Source organism: Dipodomys merriami, unplaced genomic scaffold (assembly GCF_024711535.1).
Source record: "Dipodomys merriami isolate MVZ:Mamm:240054 unplaced genomic scaffold, mDipMer1.0.p SCAF_1029, whole genome shotgun sequence".
In the NCBI taxonomy this organism is placed as follows: domain Eukaryota; kingdom Metazoa; phylum Chordata; class Mammalia; order Rodentia; family Heteromyidae; genus Dipodomys; species Dipodomys merriami.
Window position 1 is genome coordinate 149501 of NW_027202304.1, and position 23799 is coordinate 173299.

The 23799-nt window shown below is 35.8% G+C and overlaps 1 long non-coding RNA gene and 1 pseudogene across 1 annotated transcript in view; both read left to right on the forward strand.

Moving 5' to 3' along the window:
* LOC138809347 (uncharacterized) overlaps nucleotides 1-23799 on the forward strand; it is a 48685-nt gene that overhangs the window by 15793 nt on the left and 9093 nt on the right. The gene's annotated exons all lie outside the window — the stretch shown is intronic.
* Nucleotides 1847-1946, forward strand: LOC138809374 (U6 spliceosomal RNA; annotated as a pseudogene).

The following is a 23799-nucleotide window of genomic DNA, read 5'->3' on the forward strand; positions in this document are numbered from 1 at the left end:
AAGTACCAGTGTTTTGAAGCACTAAGGATCTTCTCAATTAATGTTTTTCTAAATTATATTTGACCTCTAAATCAAGTATTCCTAGCCTTGTTAGGCCACTTATGGATCTATCATTACAGAATCTATTTTTTGGCTGCACTAAAATCTTTCATTAATCATTAGGAGAGGGGTATTAAAAATAATCTTGTTCATTTGTAATTTTGTTGACTCATATGGGCTGATCATCTGTAAATTGAAAGTTTGAATTATAGTACTTTCTCTCAGATTTTGTGATCTCATATTTCATTTTAACTTGCCTTGCATTTCACAATTGAATTCTGCTAATTCTTGTAAGGAAGTGGGGTCCTGAAATATTATAGGAAATGAGAAATTGAGATGTCTTCAATTATTTTCTGTTGGCATGTTGCATGGGCCTATGTGAGAAGTCTTGCCCTTGTTATCTGATGATACAGATAACTAGGAACTGGTATCCTCGGATCCGTGGGTCCTTCAGAAAAATAATAGATTTTAGACATCATATCAGCAAAATTTGGGTATAATCTGTAAGAATGCTTCAGAAATATGGAGAAAAACACTTTGGGACCAGCGAGTTAAAACAATAAACAGAGCATCAGAGTAAAATCCGTTATAGATTAGCAGAAAACAATATTGTTATTTTACCATGTGATTTCAGAAGATCACGAACACATAGAACGTATCACAAGTTTATACCGAAGATATTGCATTGATACTTTTTATATTCTAATATATATCCTAAATCTAATTATTTATATTCCATTCTATTTATCAGAATAAGTGTCAATATATTTGTCAAATTATCAATTCTAGTAATATTCATTGTGTGAAATTTAAAATCAGCACATACTTTATATTTATAAATATAAAATATATAAGTATATATAATATAAAAATTGTTTTGCATTGTTGTGTTGTGGTTAGGGAATCAAAGGCAACTCTATTTTAAAGTTTTCTTCCATTATCTCCACCTCAGTGTTTGGTAGAGTTAGACTTAAAGCTTTACCATTTGTAGATTTACAGCCTAGAGGCAAGAGGAAACACTGTGATTAAAACATTACCAATTTAAGGGCTAATTTCAAGGAGAAACATATGGACTTTTCCAGGAGCTATGGAAATATTTGGTGATAGAGAGTCAGTAGTGTAAGTTCCTGCCTGGTTGGATGATAGACAGGCCAGGACACTAGGTAATCATGCATATGAAAATTTTTTCACCTTCTTGGCTTTAGCTACTTTTGAAATGATAAGTATAATAAACAATTATATTTTGATAAAATACCTTCTATTCTGAACAATTCTGTCTGAACTGTTCATCTCTCTATGATCCCTTGTAACTAAGATTAATTTTGTTCCAGTAAGACAATCTATGCTGTCAGGGTGAGATATTCTGGTTGGTCTGTTCCTACAAGGAAGAAGGGTAAAGGTTCAGGTAGACATTTGTCCCAGCAAGACCTAATTTGGGAAATTTTAAGCTGCAAAAGTTTAGAAGTAGCTCTCAAGCAAGGCTTACTTTGAATCAATTAGCTCTACAAAGCTAACTCAGTTGATAAATAAGTACTTGAAAAGCCATCACCTTTGGACTTAGCTTTAAAGGCTTCAAAGTATGATCAAATTTAAAATGAAAACGACAAAATAGTCATTGACAAAAAAATTGTAAATATGAGCAATCGACCAAATGATATAAGCTTTTCCACTATACACAGAATTTTAGAGAAATAAGATCAATCGCAATTTAAGGAACAATAAGTGTTCCTTGTTACAAATAGGCAACCATGGATATATGCCTGTATAAAGATTGCATCATTAAGTATTTAAATTTAGAGGGTACTTCATGCTTCAGCAGCAGGTCTACCCAAATTACAATAACACAGAGATGAACATGGCACTTGCACAAGGATTATATGAAAATTTGTGAAGTATTCTATAGTTGTCATTCTTCTGATGCAAGAAATATAAAAACAGTTATTAAAAAGTTGATTACAAAAATACAAGTGTAACAATACATGTAATTCATAGAATTAAAGGTTAGTTTGACATCAGTATATTAAATCTTCACCTTAGAAAGGCCTTTACATTGCAAAACCATTACAAAACTGAAATTAGACAACATTGTCATGTTATCCCAAAGAAATAAAATAATATAAGGACCTAGGATAAAAAGGAATTTTAAACTTCTTCTATATGGAATGCAATCTGAAAGGACACATTTATTAATGAAACTATACATTATATAAAAATGTGGAATTCAAAGTATTATATCTAGGAGCGAATGAAATAGATTATGGATATTGTACAAACATAGATATACTTGTTTCCCAAAAGCACCATTTCAACAGATAAGTTAAAATTATTTCTGATAAAAAAATCACAATCTCTGCAGAAATCATTATAGATGTATACAAAAAACTCTTGAATGCATTTTGACATCAGAGTCAGGCAATTCACTTGGAAGAATACCATGGAATCCATGAATTTTAAAAGTAAGATATTGCTGTTGCTTTTTATTGTGAAAAAATGTGTAGGGCCACAGAGGATGGACTGGCATTTTTGAAATTTAATAAACTTAACCAAACCATTACGACTTATGAGAACAATTTGTACAGCCTTCCACAACTTCAAAGAGGTAGTGATACATACTTTTCCTTTTGGCAATATTAAATGCAGTTTCTTCCAAGCTATTCTTCAAACCTGGTTTGATATAATGGTTCAACAGAGTATCATTTCGATTTATATTCCCAGCAGCAACATGCAAGGAGGACCAGAGGCCTTTAATTTGGGGATTGGTATCTGCCACTCTGGTATTATTCCACATATAAGCACTGTGCAGGGGTGTCAGCCATTCAGAGTTATTGCATGAATATCTGCCTTGAGCTACCAACTCATGGACAATGTCTAAATGTCCACTCTAGGCTTCCATATGAAGAGGGCTATGCTCATCCTCATCCCTAGTATTCATCTGGGTGGCCTTTTTGGAAAGTAGTCTTCACACCATAGTAAGAAATTTGCTTGGATCCTACTCCATTTTTTTTCTTGAAATTGATACCATTCCTCACTTTTTCATCTTGTTCCTTGTCTGAACATGAGGACCCTTGGTGTCTTCATGTGCAGCTTATTCTAGGAATGAGAAAATAGGAAACAATGCCTTCTTTGTAAATGATTTGGGAAATATCATGTTATAGTGTAAGAGAACTCACTATTCAACATATGGGCTTTAAGAGCTTTCTAGTGGCTTTCTAATGTTGGTATCCAACATTAGAAAAAATGTATAATGCAGTAGTAAAATAGAAGTCCTTGGTATGACTACCTAAATTCTTGTTTTTTTATGTTTTTTTATTTTTATTTTTTTAATTTAATTTTATTTTATTTGAGAACATACTGTACAGAGGGGCTACAATTACATGGGCAGGATAATGCATACATTTCTTACCAAGCATTGCAGCCTCCTGCTTTGTTTACCCTTCACCTCCCTTCCCAGCCTCCCCCCTCCCCCCACCCAATTATACCCCCCTCCCCCCCCACACCGACATTGTAAAGTTGGTTTTGACATGACATTTTGTACTTCTCATTGTTGCAACAGGTCCACCTGAATCCTTAAACGACTTGTTTGTCCCCATCTCCTCCACATGTTATACTGACATCAAATATAGTGAAAGCGGGGGTTACACTGTGGGGGAGGGACATACAAAGCAACAAAGAAATAATCTTATAAAAGACAGTTGTTTTCATCTAAAAATAGGCCTGTCTATTGCATTCAAGTTATTTTGATTATTGAAGATGCTTAATGAGAAGTCAAAATGTATTAATAGTCCTTTACTATCAATTAAATTTCACTTTTTCTTCTTGGAAAATATAATGATCAAAGCAATAGTTCAGAATCAGCAAGCAATAGTTCTGATTCATGCTTCAAGTGCAAGTGAATCACCAGTAAGTAGTCCTCGATTCCATTTTCCACAAAGTTTTGTCACAGATACATTCTGCCTGCCTTCTGTAGCTGCTTTCCTAGCCTGGACCTATTCCTTCATTGTACAGGAAAAATGTGATTCAACTGATTTCAGTCAGATCTGTTAGTAGAATTATCAAGTATTTAGATTCTTTTTTTAAATTAGTTGTGGGGCCTGAGCTCGGCCTTGGCACTCTCCTTTAGCTCTTCAAATCAAGGCAAGCGCTCTACAACTTGAGCCACAGAACCACTTCTGGATTTTTCTGTTTATGTGGTGCTGTTCTGGGAAATGGCAGAGCAGAAAGTGAAATGATGAAACTAAAAATATAAAAGCAAAATAAATTAGGATAATTATGGAGCAACCATATTGTCTATGAGAACCATGAAAGAGAAAGAGGAAAAGAGATACATATGTGAAATGACATAGCTAGCCACAAAATCCATGCATCTAATCAATTTACAGAGCAAACAATTTTTTTTTATTTTTTAAAAGAGATGGAAATAGAATTTATGTATTTACTTGAAATTAGTAAATACATTTTTAGTCGCCTATGTAAAGAGACATAGCTTTGACCAAATTACAGGCAAGAACCTTAATCCTTGGGCTGGGAAGGTGGCTCAGTGGTAGAGTGCTTATCTTACAGCTTACTACAGTGTGGAGAGTACTTTCCAAAAGGGCCACTTATATGAATACTAGGGATGAGGATGAGTATACCCCTCTTCATCATGAAGCCTAGAGTGGACACCTAGACATTGCCCATGAGTTGGTATCTCAAGGCAGATATTCATGTAATAACTGTGAATGGCTGGACACCACTGCACAGTGCTTATATGTGGAACATATTGCAACAGCACACACACACACACACACAAACACACACACACACACACACACACACATGCACATATACACACACAACATCAGGTTTCTTCTTAAGTATTTTTTGTGTATGGTCTTAAGAAGAAATTTACATTACTAACTTGAATTTCTGACAGGACAATATCATCACTGTACATCTTGCTTCTATGCTCTCAGTTTTAAATTACTATCTAAGTATGTGCATTACATATGTACAGGAAAAATTAAGATCCACACGGGTGGTTCAGGTCTTTAATCCTACCTAATCAGAAAGACGAAATCTGATGACTGTGCTTTGAAACCAGACAAAAAAGTTCATTAGATTCTGGTTTGAAAGTAACCAGCAAAAGCTAGAAATGGACCTGTAGTATAAGCAGTAAAATGCTAGCATTGAGAAAACTAAAACAAAAACATAACAAATTCTGGGACAGAGCCAAGCCTTGAGTTCAAGCTCCAGTATTGGCACCAAACTAGTGAATGATGAATAAATGAATGATCTAAAAATAAATTAAGTGGTCACATGTGGAGAGACAGGTAAAATGTAACAACCGTGGTGATTAGATTATGTATTATTTTGTAATAAGTCAAATTATCATTTTTCTAATCACTAATATTTTAATTGAACTTTTATGTACAATAAACCCTGAATTTGGCATTCATGTATATGTGTGTGTACATGTGCACACATGTGTGTGTGTGTGTGTGTGTGTGTGTGTGTGTGTGTGTGTGTGCGGTTGCAATGTTGCTTGCCAATGTGGACAGTGAGGCTGAAAAGAGCTATGTTGCAATATTGTTATTTATCAGTGTTCCATCCTGTCATTTCAGTGGAACCACCTTCTGTACATTTTATTTGTAAAATAATAACATCATCATAATCAAAGCATTTACACCATTAAGTTAGATAAAAGAGATCACTTTAAGCTCTTAGTATATGCTAGGAAAGAAAATACACATATAATTATGTAGTAAGTCATTGCTGTAATATGACTCTCAGTACAAAATATGTATTTGACCTCTTAAATTGGATATACTTTTAAGATATACTCATAGCGTAATTTTGACCAACTTGACCAAACAGTTATTACTCTCCAGTTATTCCTGTGAAACTCAAGGTGGATAAACTCTTTCCGGATTTCTGTTGAAAATAACTTTCTTTGTAAGTTTGAATCTATTCACACTAAGATAATAAACCCCGTATTTTTTAGGTTTGAATATCCCATCATATTTACTGAAAATCAGTATTGTGGATATGTTTGTTAGATATACATTGCAAAAACAAACAAAAAGCATGTGTCACCTCCAGATTGTGGATGCATTTGAAGTTGTATTATACATACAAAGGTTTCTTCATTAATAGTACTTTTGTGGGAGTAACTATCACAACTTTAACAAATAAGGCTTTTTGAATATCCTTTCCAATATAAATAACATCACAGAGCGAGTCTTGCAATTTCTGAAAACCCTTTGAATATTTTAGTGTTATTTCAGTTCATTGACTATACAGCTAAAGACATTTCTGAAATAAACATTGTTAAAATCTGAAAATGTAAGTGGGTATATAGGCTTTTTATGCATCATTTTATGAAAAGCCAGTTTTTATGAAAATAAAAGATATAGAATAAAAGAATGGAAGTGAATTGGCTGAGATAATTATTAGTATAAATTTATTTTCTATTAGCAAAGTCCTTTGAATGTATATGATGAAGTTAAATTATGTCTTTCGTTACACTATGCTTCAGTTATTTTTAGAATCTTTGTAGTTACGAGAGTGAATTTGTAGTATAAATAAATGTCTTTGAATATGATTAGGATTAACCTTGTGTTTTGTTTCCTACTCCCAAGAAAATGAATTATTTTCAAGTGTTAACAGTTTACAATTGAATCTTCAGTATCATAAGAAATTTTGAACAAATATAGTAGTATTGATATCTTTTTTTCGGGGGTGGGGGAGTCTGGTAGTGGGGCCTGAACTCTGGGCCTGGGCGCTGTTCCTCAGCTCTTCAGTTCAAGGCTAGCGGTCTTCCACTTGAGCCACAGCACCACTTGCGTTTTTTTTCTTTTTGCTTATGTGGTGCTGCGGAATCGAACCCAGGGCTTCATGCATGCAAGGCAAGCACTCTACCACTGAGCCACCTTCCCAGCCCTTAATGTCTTTTTAAACCAATTGTATTCACAAGTTGGAGAGGCTTTAATTCATGCTTAGGCCTTCTTGTCTATGATTTTTTATCCCCTCATTCCTAACATTAATAATAGGTCAGACTGCATTTTTGGGTACATGAAAGGCAAATTATTTATCTGGGGTCAAAGGTGATTTTTATATCAGTGTTGCTTTAATAGCATTTTAAAGTAGTACCTTTGTCTCAAAATGTTGGGTATAAAAAACTATCAAAATACTTCTAATGGTAAACAACTTACTTGAGCTACAATGTGGAAATGATTGGTCCAGAAGACCTGCAGTCTGTTTCCATCAGGAATTGGGGAGGTCATTCTTTCAGTAAGACAGTGTTAAACAGAGTTAGGCTCCCCAGGCAGTGCAGTGTTGAGTGAAGGGATAGAATATGATTTCTGCTATTTTGACCTAGAAATCAAGAATGTTATATTTTAGCAGTTCCTTTCACCAGGGAGGTATACATTGATTCTGAACTTCAAGTTTTCATATTACAGTTCCCTATTTTCTAACAAAGATAAAATGTAATATTATGAGTGTACACAAAAATTCTAGGAATTTTTCCTAGAATTTTAGTCATAAAATAGAATGAGGTTAATTGATACAGTCGGGGATGGACCTCAGGCTAACACTTACATGTGTGCAATGTTGTACTAGTAATTACAACTCTGAAGACTTCAATATCATCATCAGAGAATTAAAAATGTAAGTAGTTCCACTTTATGGAATTATTCTGAGGATTAAATTAGATACCATAGGTAAAGTACTTGGAAAAATAATCAATTAGCATTTGGCACATTCTACCTGTTATTTTATCATGTGGTGAATTCTAACATTTTTACTGTGATTTTTATTGTGTCTCTTTCTGATGTGCAATGTGATGTATTGATATTCATTGCATTGATCATTTTTCTGTCACTATGAGGAAAATACCTGCAAAGAAAATTTCTGAGGAGGAAACTATTATATTGACTCATGGTTTAAGAGAACACAGTTTAAGATCAGATGTCTCCATTCTTTTTAATTATATTTTCATTATGTTAACTAGTTGTACAAGGGAATTTCCATTAAATAAATCATGATTTAAGTGTAATGGATCTTTATATAACCTTTCCCTATACTTTTTTCTTTTTTATTTCTTTTTTATTTTATTTTATTTTTTTGTGAACATACTGTACAGAGGAGTTACAATTACATGGGCAAGATAAGGAGTACATTTCTTATCAAGCATTGCAGCCTCCTCCTTTGTTTACCTTTCACATCCGTTCCCAGCCACCCCCCGCCCCCTCATCCAATACTCCCCCCCACCAAAGTTGATTGAAATTAATAGCAATTATCCATTTTGTTAAAGTAGAGATGGTTTTCCCAAACTGATTCTCACAATTCATCTTCCATTCAACAAGTAGTAACGTGTAAAAATTCCCTTTGTTTTGCTCCTTATTAAATTTGTTTCCATTTTATTTTATAATGAAGGATGATTTCATAAATCTACTGTAGATGCAAAAATATGTCAATGTATTTCTAACTGTATGCATTGATCTATATATACACATATATTACACAGGTTACAATGATAATTTATAACTTCTGTAACTATACAATTTACTGAATTATTAAAAACGTCAACGGCTCATGCCTGGAATCCTGGTTACTCAGGAGGCTAAGATCATGGTTTGAAGCCATCCTGGGCAGGAAAGTCCATGAGCCTCTTATCTCAAAACAACCAACAGAAAATCAGAATTGGAACTGTGGCTCAAAGTATTAGAGAAGTATCCTTGAGAGAAAAAGCTCAAGGACATCACCCAGGCTCTTAGTTCAAGAACTACAATCTACCCAAAAATTCTAATTTACACCTCTGTAAGTAGAGTATTTCCATCACCCAAATGTACATCCATGCTCATTTGCAAGGTAACTCTGTTTTGTCTCAAGTACCACAAAATATTATCACTAAAGTAGATTGGAACATGGGTTCATTCTATCTCTCTAATGGATTTTTCTCCACTCAAATACTCAAGTATTACAATTGTTCTAATTATTTAAATCATAGCTTTTTTTACCCCTAATACTAGAGTTTGATTGAGTGTTTTGTGCCCCTTAAATGGATGTTCTTACCATTTTGTCATGCCCCCAGCCCTAAGTTATCCTGATTATTTTTCAGCTAGAAACTTGCTTCCTACTTGTGTATGAACTTGGTCTCAGTGCACTTCATGTTATTCTTCCTGGAATTTAGAATAACAGGTGCATGGCATTGTGTACAGAACTTTCTGTTCAGTCTGGGCTTTAGCCACTATCCTCCCAACTGCACTCCCATGTAGTCACGAATTTCATAAGCTTGTCATAGCTGATTTTTTTAAATCTTTCATTTCCTGCAGGTTCTTGAGTACTGAATTAATTTTTGTTTTCTTGGGTTGTTTTGTTTCATTTGAATCTATGTGTTGAGTTGTTCCTCACTTTTCCTTTTGTTTCTTTCCCTCAAGTTCTTACTTAAAGTGCTAAGAAACCAATGCTTCTTTTTCAAGATAGTCAGGGTGAACATTATTTATTCCAAAGCAATTTCAGTATCTATGAATGGTATACACATGCTAAGCGCAGACTTTGGCATACACAGAGAGATCATGAAATATATGAAGAAAATAAAACTACAGATGAATGCCAGGAGGAGAATAAGCTATTATTAATTGTTTGACAGAGGTTTCTGTTCTAGTAAAAGAAATATATTGCTTGATGCAGAATTTCAAAAAACCATATTGCTAGGAGGAACCTAAACAATCATCTAATACTATAGACTTGAGAGTGATGAATTGACTTCCTGAATAATTTACTTTTGGGACAAATAAAAGCAGGCTTCCAAAAAGAGAGTAGATTTTAGAGAAACATGATGAATTTTATGTAAATAGGTCCTTAGCTGATTTTGTTAATTTGTGAACTAATACAGGGAAATAAAGTACAGCAAGGTAAAAAAATAAATAACTTCACATTGAAATATTCATTTGTGTTTGTATATGTGTGCATGCATGTACAAGTACACACACGAACATGTGCATATGCTCATGCTTGCATTCATCATTCTTGAGGCTTGATAGTCCCTGGGAACTATTCCTCACATTTTGTGCCCAAGGATAGTGGTCTACTACTTCAGCCACTGCTACAATTCTGTTGTGTGTTTTTTTTTTTTAGATAATCGCTTGTATTTTCATGATTGAACAGTGGTCTTCAGATCTCAGACTCCCGAGTAGGTAGCTAAGCTTATTCAGCCTCTGAGTAGCTAGTTAAAATTCTACCTATCCTCTGTGCTTCACTGCTCTTTTATTCTTTTCCTGAGGTATTCACAAGCCTAAGTTATATATATATATATATGTCTACTTGCTTTAAAAATATTCTTACTGCTTGGCACCAGGGTATCACATGTGTACTCTTAACTACTTAGGTGGCTTGAGGACAGAACCCAGGCCAAAATTTAGTGGACTTATTTCTCAATCTATAGCTGGGTGAATTGGATCATTTCCATCATCCTGCGCTATCTAGAAACTAAGATTGGAAGGACTGAGGATCCAGGCCAGGCAAAGTAGCAAGCTAGAAAAGTTGGTGTGCAACTCTGATGCCATTGATGATGGGAAGGCTAAAAGGACAGATCAGGTGCATGTTCTTGTGGAAAGGGAACTACTATCCTAAAATTAACCACAGATATGATGCCGGCCTGCAAGAACAATATACCCCAAGTTGAAATCCCCACATTTTCCACAACCAAAATAAGTATATACATTAACATCCAAAATCTTAATAAATCTGTTCTTTGTTCTAATATCAGCTTTGATTATCATATGATGTGACAGAATAATTTCTTCATTAAACTTATGATAATTTTAAAAGACCTAGAAAATTCTTTTCACTTATTAAGTGCAAATGAATGGCAAATTGCCTCATTTCTTACATACTTGACTACCACTATAAATTCATCATATGATTATTATTAATGGTAATATATTCTGATTTATTACTTTACTTTGTAACAGTTTTTAAACTTTTTGCTTTTCTGCTGAAGTTGAAGCGTTTAAATAGTATCATCAAAGTATATTTCTTGGATATTTAGGGAATTTTTTACAATGTTTTTCACCAATGGCTTCTAAGAATTCTTAATTGGTATATTATTTGGTTTATTTTTAATTTCAAATTAATTTTATTGTAATGGTAATGTACTCAGTGGTTACAGTTACATAAATGAGGTAATGAGTACATTTCTTCGGGAAGGAACATTGTTATATATTCCAACAATATTTTTTTACACTCAAAACAAGAACTATTGATGCTTTTGCTGTTGCCATTGATCAATGGGTACTTTTGCTGTTTTTGTTCATTTTTATTATAAAATTGATATACAGAGAATTTACACTTAATTAATTCAACTAAAGAGTATACTTCATTTTCTTTACTTTTTTTGGGGGGGGCGGGGTCCGGTTGTGGGGCCTGAAGTCTGGGCCTGGGCCCTGTCCCTCAGCTCTTCAGCTCAAGGCTAGCGCTTGAGCCACTTGAGCCACATCACCACTTCCGGCTTTTTTCTTTTTTCTTTTGTGGTGCTGAGGAATCGAACCCAGGGCCTCATGCTTGCAAGGCAAGGGCTCTACAACTGAGCTACCTTCCCAGCCCCTACTTCATTTTATTTTCTAAATTTCAAATTTTGAGCTTAAATATTTCTTTTTCTTTCTTTAGAGTAATTCTTTTTTCAAAGTTTAGGATCAGTTAATTTAATTTTGCATGATTTTTACCCATGTAAATTATTCAGACACATATATTTTGCTTTTATAATATTTAACATGTGGCTATTTAAAAATTAATTTCTTAATTTTACATGGTTAGTGAATCTAAATACATTTATTTTCTTATAGTATAAAAATATTTGTGCAGGTAACAAATACTTACAGTATTTTCAAGAAGCACATACTTTACTAAGAAAGGCTTCATTACTTGGTCACTTTTTGGAAGTACGTTTACTTTGAATTAAAAAAAAAAAGCTTTGAGCTCGGCATGGTGATTTGTGACATCCATTTTCCAGCTATGGTGGGATGTGTAAATAGAGTTTGTAATTCGGGAGAGACTGGTAAACTATGAGGCCTTAGAATAAAAATATTCAGAGTGAAATAATTATGGATATAACCATCCCTAGCGTTATATACAGCACCTCGCTATCATATTCTAAATCTTGAGTTAAAACACCAGTAATATCAATCATTTGTTAAAATAAAAGGACACATGTTTCAAATGTTTATTGTTTAAAACTTATTTGCAAAAGTTCTCATGTCTTCTATTAATTCTCAATTTACTTAATCTATTAAAATCCAAGTATATTGTGACTATTTTCTTTCTACCAAACTTTTAAATACTACGAGCAATATTATTATTTCATATATTAACATACTTTTACTGTTTGTGATAATTTCCTCCGTTTAATATGATAATATCAATATTGCAAATATGTGTAGGTGGTGTGTGTGTGTGTGTGTTTATGTGGTTTTTGTGTGTTTGTGTGTGTGCTTTCTGTGTACTTTGTAATGCTTGGGAGTTCACACGGTTGCTTCACATATGCAAAGCCAATGGTTTACCACTGAGCTATACTGTCTAGTTATAATCCAAATAGTGTTTTAAACCATGACTTTCATTCCTAGTATGCTTTTTCAAAATTATATATAATAACATGTCATCCATATTCTATCCACGCTAGCAATTTTTATTGTAATTTAGAATATTTCCACTTCCAAACTGTTGTGTGTGTTATTGATAAAGGTTTAACTTTGCTTCTTTTCTCTCTTCATTCCTTCTCCCTTTAGAGTTTAACTATTCTCTCTCTTATTTCTTTGAAAATTATCATATTCCTATTACAACATGTATATACAATGCTTTAATTTCTATTTTAATTTTTCCCATTTCCACTGATTTTAGTACAAGCTATTAGATGGATTGAAAAGAAACTTGTCTCAGGACACTTTATTTTTCTCCTTCTCTACTCTGAAGTCTTTCTAGTTTTTGAAACACAATAGCAATCACATATAGCTCCTACGTGGTCCATCATTTTTTCCCCTCTCACTTTCCTCTGTTGTACAGCTCAAGTTGTTATCATTCAGCTTTGTTATGCTACAGTTTTATCTAAATCTTAACTAATTCCTGAGTTAATTTTAGTTGTTTCAAGTATACTCTGAAGACATTTTTCTATATATAATATCTGGGATCTTGTGTTTTTTGAAGGTACAAAATATGAGTGACTATCAAACATCTAGATATCTCTGTAGAATATTGGTCCACCTGCTCAATAAACTCCTATGTAAATTCAAGGAATACAGGTCAGTCAGAACAATCTTGTAAAATGGTGTAGCTTCACCCTGCATACTAGCTTTGAATCTTTTTATCATGTTTAGTAGTGGAGGCAACATAGTTCTACTACAACAGCAGACACATAGAAGAATGTAACAGATATGTTAAAAATAAATTCTCAGTTGTATGGTCAATAGATTTTGAAAACTATCCTATGACTTTATGAAATAAAAATAGAATCTTAAATGGGTATATTGGCACTATTGTCTTTCGGGATTTACAGAATGATCTTAGACTACTACCTCAATCCTTTTTTTTTTTTGTTTCTTTTTTTTTTTTTTTGTCACTCATGGGGCTGGAACTCTGGGATCAGGAGCTGTCTTTGTGCTCTTCAGCTCAATGTGAGCACCCTACTACTTGAGCCACTGCACCACTTCTGGATTTCTATTGGTTTATTACAGATAAGAGTCTCATGGACTTTCCTGCCCAGGCTGGCTTTAAACCGTGGTCCTTAGATCTCAGACTCCTGCCTAGCTAGGATTACAGGAGTAACCTACAGGTGGCTGGCCTACCTCAATCCTTATACAAAAATTTATAATAAAAAAAGATTATCAAACTAAATGTGAGATGTAAAAACCTATAAGAGATAAACGTAAAAATTCATGACATTGTATCAATAAAGGTATCTAATGGAAATCATTAGTGGCTAAAGAAAGGCAAGAATATACTGGATTATATCAAGTGATAGTATTTCATAATTCAAAGGACACTGTACTCATAATTCAAAGGACACTATAACCGAAGTGAAACATATCCAACAGATAGAGGGAACATATTTGTTAATGCTACAATGTGAATGCTACAATGATTCCGAATCTTAAGTATTATTCTTCCATTCTTGTTTTTACAAATTTGCATGATTAGCTACCATGATTTAGAGCTAGTAGAAGAAAGGGAGTGGCCTCATCCTTCATGTTCCATTTAGGAGTAATGCTTTCTCTATGTCACTCCCATAGGTCTAAATACTGGCCTTGGCTTTATTGTTTCAAAGTTGTCTTATTTGCAGAGTCTTCTACAGTGTATTGAACCATTATACTTAAACATAGAACTTCTCTTTCTCCTATTCCTATTGTTTATCCTTCTGTTAATTTATGTACACTTGGGTAATAATGCACAACACAAACACTGACAAAAAAATGTTTCTGAGAACCTACTTCCCACTTAAAATTGGTCTTAATTTACAGAGCATTTAGGAAATTTGAACTTAATGTACTCCAGGATAATTTTTTTTCATGTTTTTTTTAATTGTGAAAATGGTAGACAGAGGGATTAGAGTTACATAAGTAAGTTAGTGAGTACATTATCTAACGAACATTGTTACCTCCTCTTTTGTTTTTCCCTGCCATCCCTTTTCTCCCCACCGCCCCAACTCTCACCTTTCATTCCCAACTAGTAAAGTTCATTTTCAACATAGTGTCTTGTTCATCTCATTGTAACAATGGGTCATACTGTGTACTTCTTTCAGCATTTTATTTCCCTTCCCCTCCCCACATTAGAAATTTGTATATGCAAGTTGGAGCTCACAGACCTCAAATACAGTGGAAACGGGTTATACCATGGAGGAAGAAAATAGAAGAGAAACAAAAAATCACATAATATATGGTAGATTGGCAGTTAGGGTGGCTTTGCTAGGGCATGTTAGCTTGGTGAGGAGAGGAAGAAGTCTCGAGTCCCACCCAAACAGAAAATGAAAAATGAGACAACCAATGGCTGAAGAATTTCAAGAACAAAGGCAGGGACTTATAGGTAACCTCTAGGGGCAGTGAGGGCAGCAAGGCTGGGCCTGTGGTTGTCATGCCTCTCTCGATGCCTTTGGAAGTGAGGGCCAGCTCTGCTGTGGGCTAGGCCTGGCTCTTGCCTTGAAGCAGGCACCAGGCAGGAATTGTCAGCACAGCTTCAGCCTGCCCCAAGGAGGTGGCCTGTTGTGGGTGCTGTAGCCTGGGCAGCTGCTAGGATGCTATACTCAGCAGGGCAGAGGAAGCATGGCTGGTAGGCTCTGCTCCAGCCCAGCCAAGCTCAGGGCCACTTTGGAAGTTCCAGCTCTGGATCAGGACCAGGAACTGCTCCCCAGACAAGTAGGGCCTCTGGGGACCTGTGCAGTGGCCACTACGTGTGGGTTGTGAACCTCCTTAGAATGACCGAGGAGTTTCAATGGAGAGGTGCATTTGCTTCTGTGCCTCTCACATCTTCTGGATTCCTGCTCTCCTCCTGCCTCCTGCCATGTGCAACTAAAGGAGTCAATTTCTCCAAGCCACTGAGAGGCCATCCCGGAGATGTTCACAGGGCTTTCCAGGCTGCTTCACCATGCATGCAGGGCTCACAGGGTGCCACCCTCCAGGCAAAGTTTACCACCATTTCAGCTTGGCTACCCCTGCCTAGAGGATCACAAACTGCTTTCTTACACATAAATCCAGGGGTACACAAGGCTGTCCTGCAGTCTAAGGCATCCTTTCCTTCCTCCTGCTCAGGTGTGGAGCAACTGTGGAGCCAACTGCAACATCATGATTGATTATCTAAAAAGAAGAGGAAAAAAGCTTCATTTTTCCAGATACAGCTGCCCCTGGGGTTCTCTGTGTACACTAGCCTTGTGCTTAGATAAGGATCCCCAAAGACCACCATGGAGCCAGTTCTCATGTGACCACATTAGAGTCATTTATTGCAAGGTCGAGCCTGGACTCACAACTGTCACCATTGCAGTGGGTCAGAGTTGAGATCCCCGACCCTTCTGTTAACTGGGTAATCATATAAAAATCTTATGGGCTAGCGAGTGCAGGCTAAGCAAAAAGAAATAATTTGTGGAGGAGAAGGGGAAAAAAAACAAATCGTTTAAATAAGGATACAGGTGGACCCATTGCAACAATGAGATGTACAAGTTCTTATGGAGAAAAACGAACTTTACAACTTTGGTGAGGGGAAGTGGGGAGCAGGATTTGATGGGGGGGCGGGGGGGACAATGGGAAGGGATGGGAGGGGGAAACAAAGGAGGAGGTTACAATGCTTGATAAGAAATGTACTCATTATCTTGCCCATGTAACTGTAGCTCCTCTGTACAGTATTTTCACAATAAAAAAGTAAAAAAAAAAAAAACATTAAAAATTAAAAATAATCTGTAGCTTTAGGTACTTCCTGTCATCCGCTGATGGCTGTTGCTAGGGGAGTTATAGGCAGAACTTTATTGTGACATTTCACGGTTTTTCCAGGAACCTGAGTTCTAACTTTCAGTAAATGTCTACTTACAATGGGTACTTTCAGTAAAGGCCCTCACAGTGGATAGTTTCGGCGTATTCGGTGTCTAAGTCCAGAATGCCTGTCCTTTGGCAAAGATTTCTCACTAGGTGTGTGTGTGTGTGTGTGTGTGTGTGTGTGTGTGTTTGTGTGTGTGTGTGCCTGTGTGTCTGTGTGTGTCTGTGTGTGTGTCTGTGTGTGTTGTGTGAGAGAGTCAGACACAGCTGAGGTTTGCGGTAAAATTCTCCTTCCCTTCAGCATTGAGCTTTGGTATCTATTGTTTGTCCCACCTCCCCAATTTTGAGTTCTAATGTTGTCCTTCTAAATACTTTTATCCTTTGATCTTCTTGATATTCAGTTTCCTAAGGTATGCTTGTGAACTTCAACATTTGCTTCATGAAGGGGATGCCTTTCTTCGATCTTTTATGAAGCTCTTTGCTCTCTTTAAATGCAGTTTATACTTTGTTAGTGGTTTTACTTAGGCCAGACTGTGGTGGCCCAGGCTCTGACTGTTAATTCTGAGATTAGTTTAGGCCAATATGAGATACTATACTTTCAGTATATCAATGAAAGAAGTTCAGCATCTTTATTGAAACAATTTCCTGGCTGTAAATACAAACAAAACATCCAGTGATATAAATGTACAATCTGTTGTTTTTAGTTAATTGTGCACCACTGTAATGAAAAAAAAATCATTTTACTAACTGAAATGAGTATTTGTAATGGGAAAAAATCAAATGTTATAAATCTTAAAAATTGATCAAATACCAAAGAAAAAGAAAGACACTAATCAGGAATGAAGTATAAATGTAAGTATTTAATAAATAAATGAAATTTTTGAGATTCATATCCACATAGCAAATACGAAGGAAAATAAAGAGGAAAGTCACTGAGATCCTATCTTACACACCAGAATAGCTACCACCACTCAAATAAATAAACTGCTGGAGAGGTAAATAAATCAGGAACTATATTTGGTTTTGTGGCATTGTAAACTAGTGCAACCCATAGGGATATCTTAATGGAAGTTTACACAATACCAAAAAGACAGATATGTTGATGACCTTTACTGCAATTCGATACATATTGAAGGAATATAAATCAACATGAACATACATGTTCATGGCATCAATATTCTATAGCAACCAAGCTGTGTAATCAACCTAGATGCACCAGAAAGAGGGAATGAAGAAAATGTGCTATTCATAGCTATAAACATGTTCTGGTATATGAGAAGTGAATGTTTCTACTGTATCATTGCTAAATATTTTGAATATATACCTAATCCTACTTTCACTAAATTTTGTGGCATTGTGTTTTTGCTTTAATGAGGAACATCCATATTGATTTTCAGACCAATTACAATAGGTTGAGATTTCCTATAATATGTAGATATTAGATCAAAATTTAAATATATCAATGAACACATAGAGGACCATCATATATAGTTTATAATTTGAAGCAATTTTAAGAAGGCAACTGTTGGGGGAAAAGACGATGTTAGAAGCTTAAAAAATACACAGACATGGAAAAATACCAAAAAAATGTGCAACTAATTACTGGTAATAGTAAAATATTTTTCTCAAGTATTAACAATGAAACTATTAAAATAATACTTAATAACATCAAATAAATATGCCATAGAAGAAAATGTACCATAGATATACGTTTCCCCATAATTTGTTTTCCTTTATAGCAAATGGATTAGAAGATGATAACACATTCAAGTGTCATTGATTGCATGCAGCAAAGGAAAGTAACAGAGAAGTAGAGAGTAAGAACAACCTGGGGTATGGATAAAGATACTCAGTAGAACTTTGTTAGGAAAGAATGTGCTCTGTTTTCCTGATCAAAATAGAGCTAGGACAGCTAACTTTTGACAGAACACTTGTAATGTAGAGTAGTGGAATTAGTAATTTCGGTAGTAATTTATTACATTTATTCCCTAATCTTATGATGTGATTCCCTAATGATGTGAGTGATCTTAGATTTTCTTTTTTGGGGGGAGGGGTGTCCGGTCCTGGGGCCTGAACTCTGGCCTGGGCACTGTCCCTCAGCTTTTCAGCTCAAAGCTAGCGCTCTACCACTTGAGCCACAGCGCCACTTCCAGCTTTTTTCTTTTTGCTTATGTGGTGCTGAGGAATCGAACCCAGGGCCTCAGGCATGCAAGGCAAGCTCTCTACCACTGAGCAACCTTCCCAGCCCCTTGATTCTAGATTTTCTGAGCCCTATTTTTCACCCAAAATCTCTAAATTCCTCACCCTGCCAATGGTTCTTCTGCTTCTCTCATTTCTCCTTGTTTCTGAACTAAACTCCTGTAACCTTTTGGTTCATGAGAAAGAGCTAGAGAAATATGAGGATGGCTTGGAGTCTGAGCTAACATCCACTCCAGCTTGGAGGATCTGGTAAAGGACTTTCACCTGGGTCTCAGAATCAGATATTAATTGACCTCTTTGGAAATGGAGAAACTCACTCACTCAGACAGAATCTGTCATTCCTTGACATTCTTTGAAGAGATTCGATACTAGGGCACAATGAAGAGAATGAGCTTTCCCATTGTCAGAAGGAACAGGTTGAAAACTAAAAGTGGCCTCAGGTCCCAAAGGGCCAGTCAGAAGCCAAGAGATCACACTTTCCTCCTCATCAGGGACCTTCTAGTAGGAATAGAGTCTGAGCAAAGTCTGACATAAACTGAGACTGGGCCTAAGGTGGAAACAAAAGGATGACCCTCTCTTTGATTACAAGGGAGTTATGTAGTGAGACATGACAACTTCCTTCATATAAGAAAATTAATGTTATCTCATTGCCATTTTGCAGGAAGTCAGTTTCCCCAAAGGAGAAGTTGTTAAATGTTGTGACTGCCAGTTTGCTCTGTAGGCTGTTGTCTCTCTCACCCCTTCTCATGTCAGGAATGCATTGCTTCTTTCAGGCACTCAACTACCTGTACTGACTCCTAGGCAGGAATACTGTAGGCTGTTCTTTGGCTAACCTCTTGCATTTAAAGTAGATTAGGCCCAGGCTCTGCTCATGCCAAGAGGTAGATGCAAGAGGTTAATATAATCTCAGATTTGTACAGAACCACGATCATACTGAAAAAAATTAAATGAAATTAATAGTTGAGTAATTTAGGGTTTATAGCCACAAAATTTAGGTAATTATTAGTAATACATCTAGAATCATGGATTAGGAAGAGAACTGTGAAGTAGGTTCAGAATACAATGAAAAGACACACAATAGCCATAACAGGAGATAAGAGTATGAAGGAACTATTGGCATATGTCCATTTATTATCTTAGGAGTGACCTTGGATAGGAGGCTTTTAGAATAATATCTAAAAGAGAGGGACTTGCTGGGCGCTGGTGGCTCACAACTGTAATCCTAGCTACCCGGGAGGCTGAGATCTGAGTATTATGATTCAAAGCAATCCCAGGCAGAAAAAGCCAGAAGTGGTGCTGTGGTTTAAGTGGTAGAGCACGAGCCTTGAGCTCAGGGACAATGCCTAGGGTTCGATTCTTCAGTGCCACATAAGCCAAAAAAAGCCAGAAGTGCTGTTATGGCTTGAGTGGTAGGGAACTAGCCTTGAATTGAAGAGGTGACAGAGAGTACTCAGGCCCAGAGTTCAGGCTCCTTGTCTGGTCTAAATAAAAACAAAAAAATAAAACAAAAAAACTTCCAAACTTATCTTTTCTCATGATTGAAGAGAGGCTGTTTTTACAGAAATTCTCCTTATCTAGCTCAAGGTCATCAAAACTTCAATAGAACTTTCCTGTTGAGATGTAATGCACCTAACTCTACTGAACTTAATCATGGCTGGGAAAGTGTGGACATAGATACTTTTGTTGTATTTTTCCTTATTAATATATAATACTCAGTTATTATATATAATATATATTATAATATAGAATATATTATACATTGTATAAATATATTAAATAGATTATAACATGTATTATGTATTAACAGACTTCCTCATTTTAGATGTAGGAACAGGCAACATATTAAAAGAAAAATGTTCTAATCTCCGAGTTATTTCTCTACCAGAGAACAATACCAGGTTTCATTCTTTTTTTTTTTAATTTAATTTTATTTTATTTGTGAACATACGGTACAGAGGGGTTACAATTGCATGGGCAGGATAATGCGTACATTTCTTACCAAGCACTGCAGCCTCCTCCTTTGTTTACCCTTCACATCACTTCCCAGCCTCCCCCCTCCCCGCCAATTCCCAGCCTTCTGCTTCCCCCCCTCCTCCCCTCCTGCACCAACCTTGTAAAGCTCATTTTGGACATGACAACTTGTAATTCTCATTGTTGCAACAGGTCCACCTGCATGCTTAAACAACTGGTTTTTCCCCATCTCCTCCACAAGTTATACTGACATCAAATATAGCAAAGAGATAATCTTATAAATGCATTAGAAACACATGCATAAAAGAAAAAAACATTAAAATACACATCTAAGTGTTCATTTTCCTGACATCACATTATCTGACCTTTTCCGCTTGACTCATACATATACTAGATATTACAAATAAGGGAAACCATGGGACCAATGTTTCTTTGGGCCTGGCTTACTTCACTTAATATATTTTTTTCCAATTTTTTCCATTTCCTAACAAATGGTGCAATGTCATTCTTTCTGACGGAGGCATAGAATTCCATTGTGTATATATACCACATTTTCTTGATCCATTCATCTACTGAGGGGCATCTGGGTTGGTTCCATATCTTAGCTATGGTAAATAATGCTGCAATAAACATAGTTGTGCTGGTAGCTTTAGTGTGGTCTTGTTTGTAAACATTTCGGTAAATGCCCAAAAGTGGGATTGCTGGGTCATAGGGGAATTCTATGTGAAGTCGTTTGAGGAACCTCTATACTGCTTTCCAAAGTGTTGAACAAGTTTACATTCCCACCAACAATGAAGTAAAGTTCCTATCTGTCCACATCCCCTCAAGCATCTGTTGTTGTTAGACTTTTTGATTCTTGTCATTCTAACTAGAGTGAGGTGATATCTCAATGTTGTTTTGATTTGCATTTCTTTTTTTTTTAATTTTATTTTATTTTATTTGTGAACATACTGTACAGAGGGGTTAGAATTGCATGGGCAGCATAATGCGTACATTTCTTACCAAGCACTGCAGCCTCATCTTTGTTTACCCTTCACATCACTTCCCAGCCTCCACCCTCCCCTCACAATACCCAGCCTTATCCTTCCCCCACCCCCACCACACCAACATTGTAAAGCTCATTTTGGACATGACAACTTGTAATTCTCATTGTTGCAACAGGTCCACCTGCATGCTTAAACAACTGGTTTTTCCCCATCTCCTCCACAAGTTATACTGACATCAAATATAGCAAAGAGATAATCTTATAAATGCATTAGAAACACATGCATGAAAGAAAAAAACATTAAAATATACATCTAAGTGTTCATTTTCCTGACATCACATTATCCGACCTTTTCCGCTTGACTCATACGTATACTAGATATTACAAATAAGGAAAACCATGGGACGTATGTTACTTTGGGCCTGGCTTACTCACTTAATATAATTTTTTCCAAGTTTTTCCATTTCCTAAAAAATGGGGCAATGTCATTCTTTCTGATGGAGGCATAGAATTCCATTGTGTATATATACCACATTTTCTTGATCCATTCATCTACTGAGGGGCATCTGGGTTGGTTCCATATCATAGCTATGTTAAATAAAGCTGCAATAAACATATTTGTGCTGGTAGCTTTAGTGTGGTCTTCTTTGTAAACATTTCGGTAAATGCCCAAAAGTGGGATTGCTGGGTCATAGGGGAGTTCTACGTGAAGTCTTTTGAGGAACCTCCATCCTGCTTTCCAAAGTGGTTGAACAAGTTTACATTCCCACCAACAATGAAGTAAAGTTCCTTTCTGTCCACATACCATCCAGCATCTGTTGTTGTTAGAGTTCTTGATTTTTGCCATTCTAACTGGAGTGTGGTGATATCTCAATGTTGTTTTGATTTGCATTTCTTTTATGGCTAGCAATGTTGAACATTTCTTCATGTGTCTATTGCCCATCCTTCTTTCTTCTTCAGAGAAGTTTCTCTTCAAGTCTTTCTCCCACTTATTTATTGGGCAGTTGTTTCTTTGAGGATTTGTTGTTGGGGGGTTTAATATTTTGAATTCCAAGTATATTTTAGATATGATACCCTTGTCCGTTGTATGGCTAGTAAAGATCTTCTCCCAATCCGTGGGTTTTCTATTGATCTTTCTAGCTATGACATTTGCCCTGCAGAAGCTCTGCAACTTTATGCAATCCCATTTGTCCAACCTTTCTTTGATTTGTTGTGTTTCCGGGTCTCTATTCAGAAAATTTCGGCCTGAGCCAAGGAGACCTAGGGTTTCTCCTATTCCATCCTGTAATGTTTTCAGAGTGTCTGCTTTGACTTCAAGGTCTTTGATCCATTTGGAGTTGATTCTGGTGCAGGGTGATATATAAGGATCTAGCTTAAGTTTTCTACATGTAGTTAACCAATTTTGCCAGCACCATTTACTGAAGAGGTTGTCTTTCTTCCATTCTATTGTTTTAGCTCCCTTATCGAAGATTAGATTGCTGTAGGTCTGTAGGTTCATTTCTGGGTTTTCAATTCTATTCCACTGGTCCTGAGGTCTGTTCTTATGCCAATACCAAGCTGTTTTGATTACTATGGCTTTATAGTAGAGTTTGAAATTTGGTATTGATAGTCCTCCAGCAGTGTTTTTCCGTTGAGGAGCGTTTTTGCTATTCGGGGTCTTTTATTTTTCCATATGAATTTTTGGATAGCCTCTTCTATTTCCTTGAAGAATGAGGGTGGAATTTTGATAGGTCTCAGGTTGAATTTGTAGATACCCTTGGGAAGAATTGCCATTTTCACAATGTTAATCTTTCCAATCCAGGAGCATGGGAGATTTTGCCATTTTTTAAGTTCTGTGTTGATTTCCTTTTTTAAGATTTTAAATTTTTCATCATAGAGGTCCTTCACTTCTTTAGTTAAGTTAATTGCTAGATATTTTATTTTTTGTGGGGCTATTACGAATGTGGATGTTTTCCTAATTTCAGCCACACTTTTCTCATTGTTGGCATACAGAAAAGCCATTGATTTTGGGGGGTTAATTTTATAACCTGCTACTTTGCCAAGGTTTTGAATCAGCTTGAAAAATTTGGGAGTGGAGTCTATGGGATTCTTAAATACAATATAATGTCATCTGCAAAG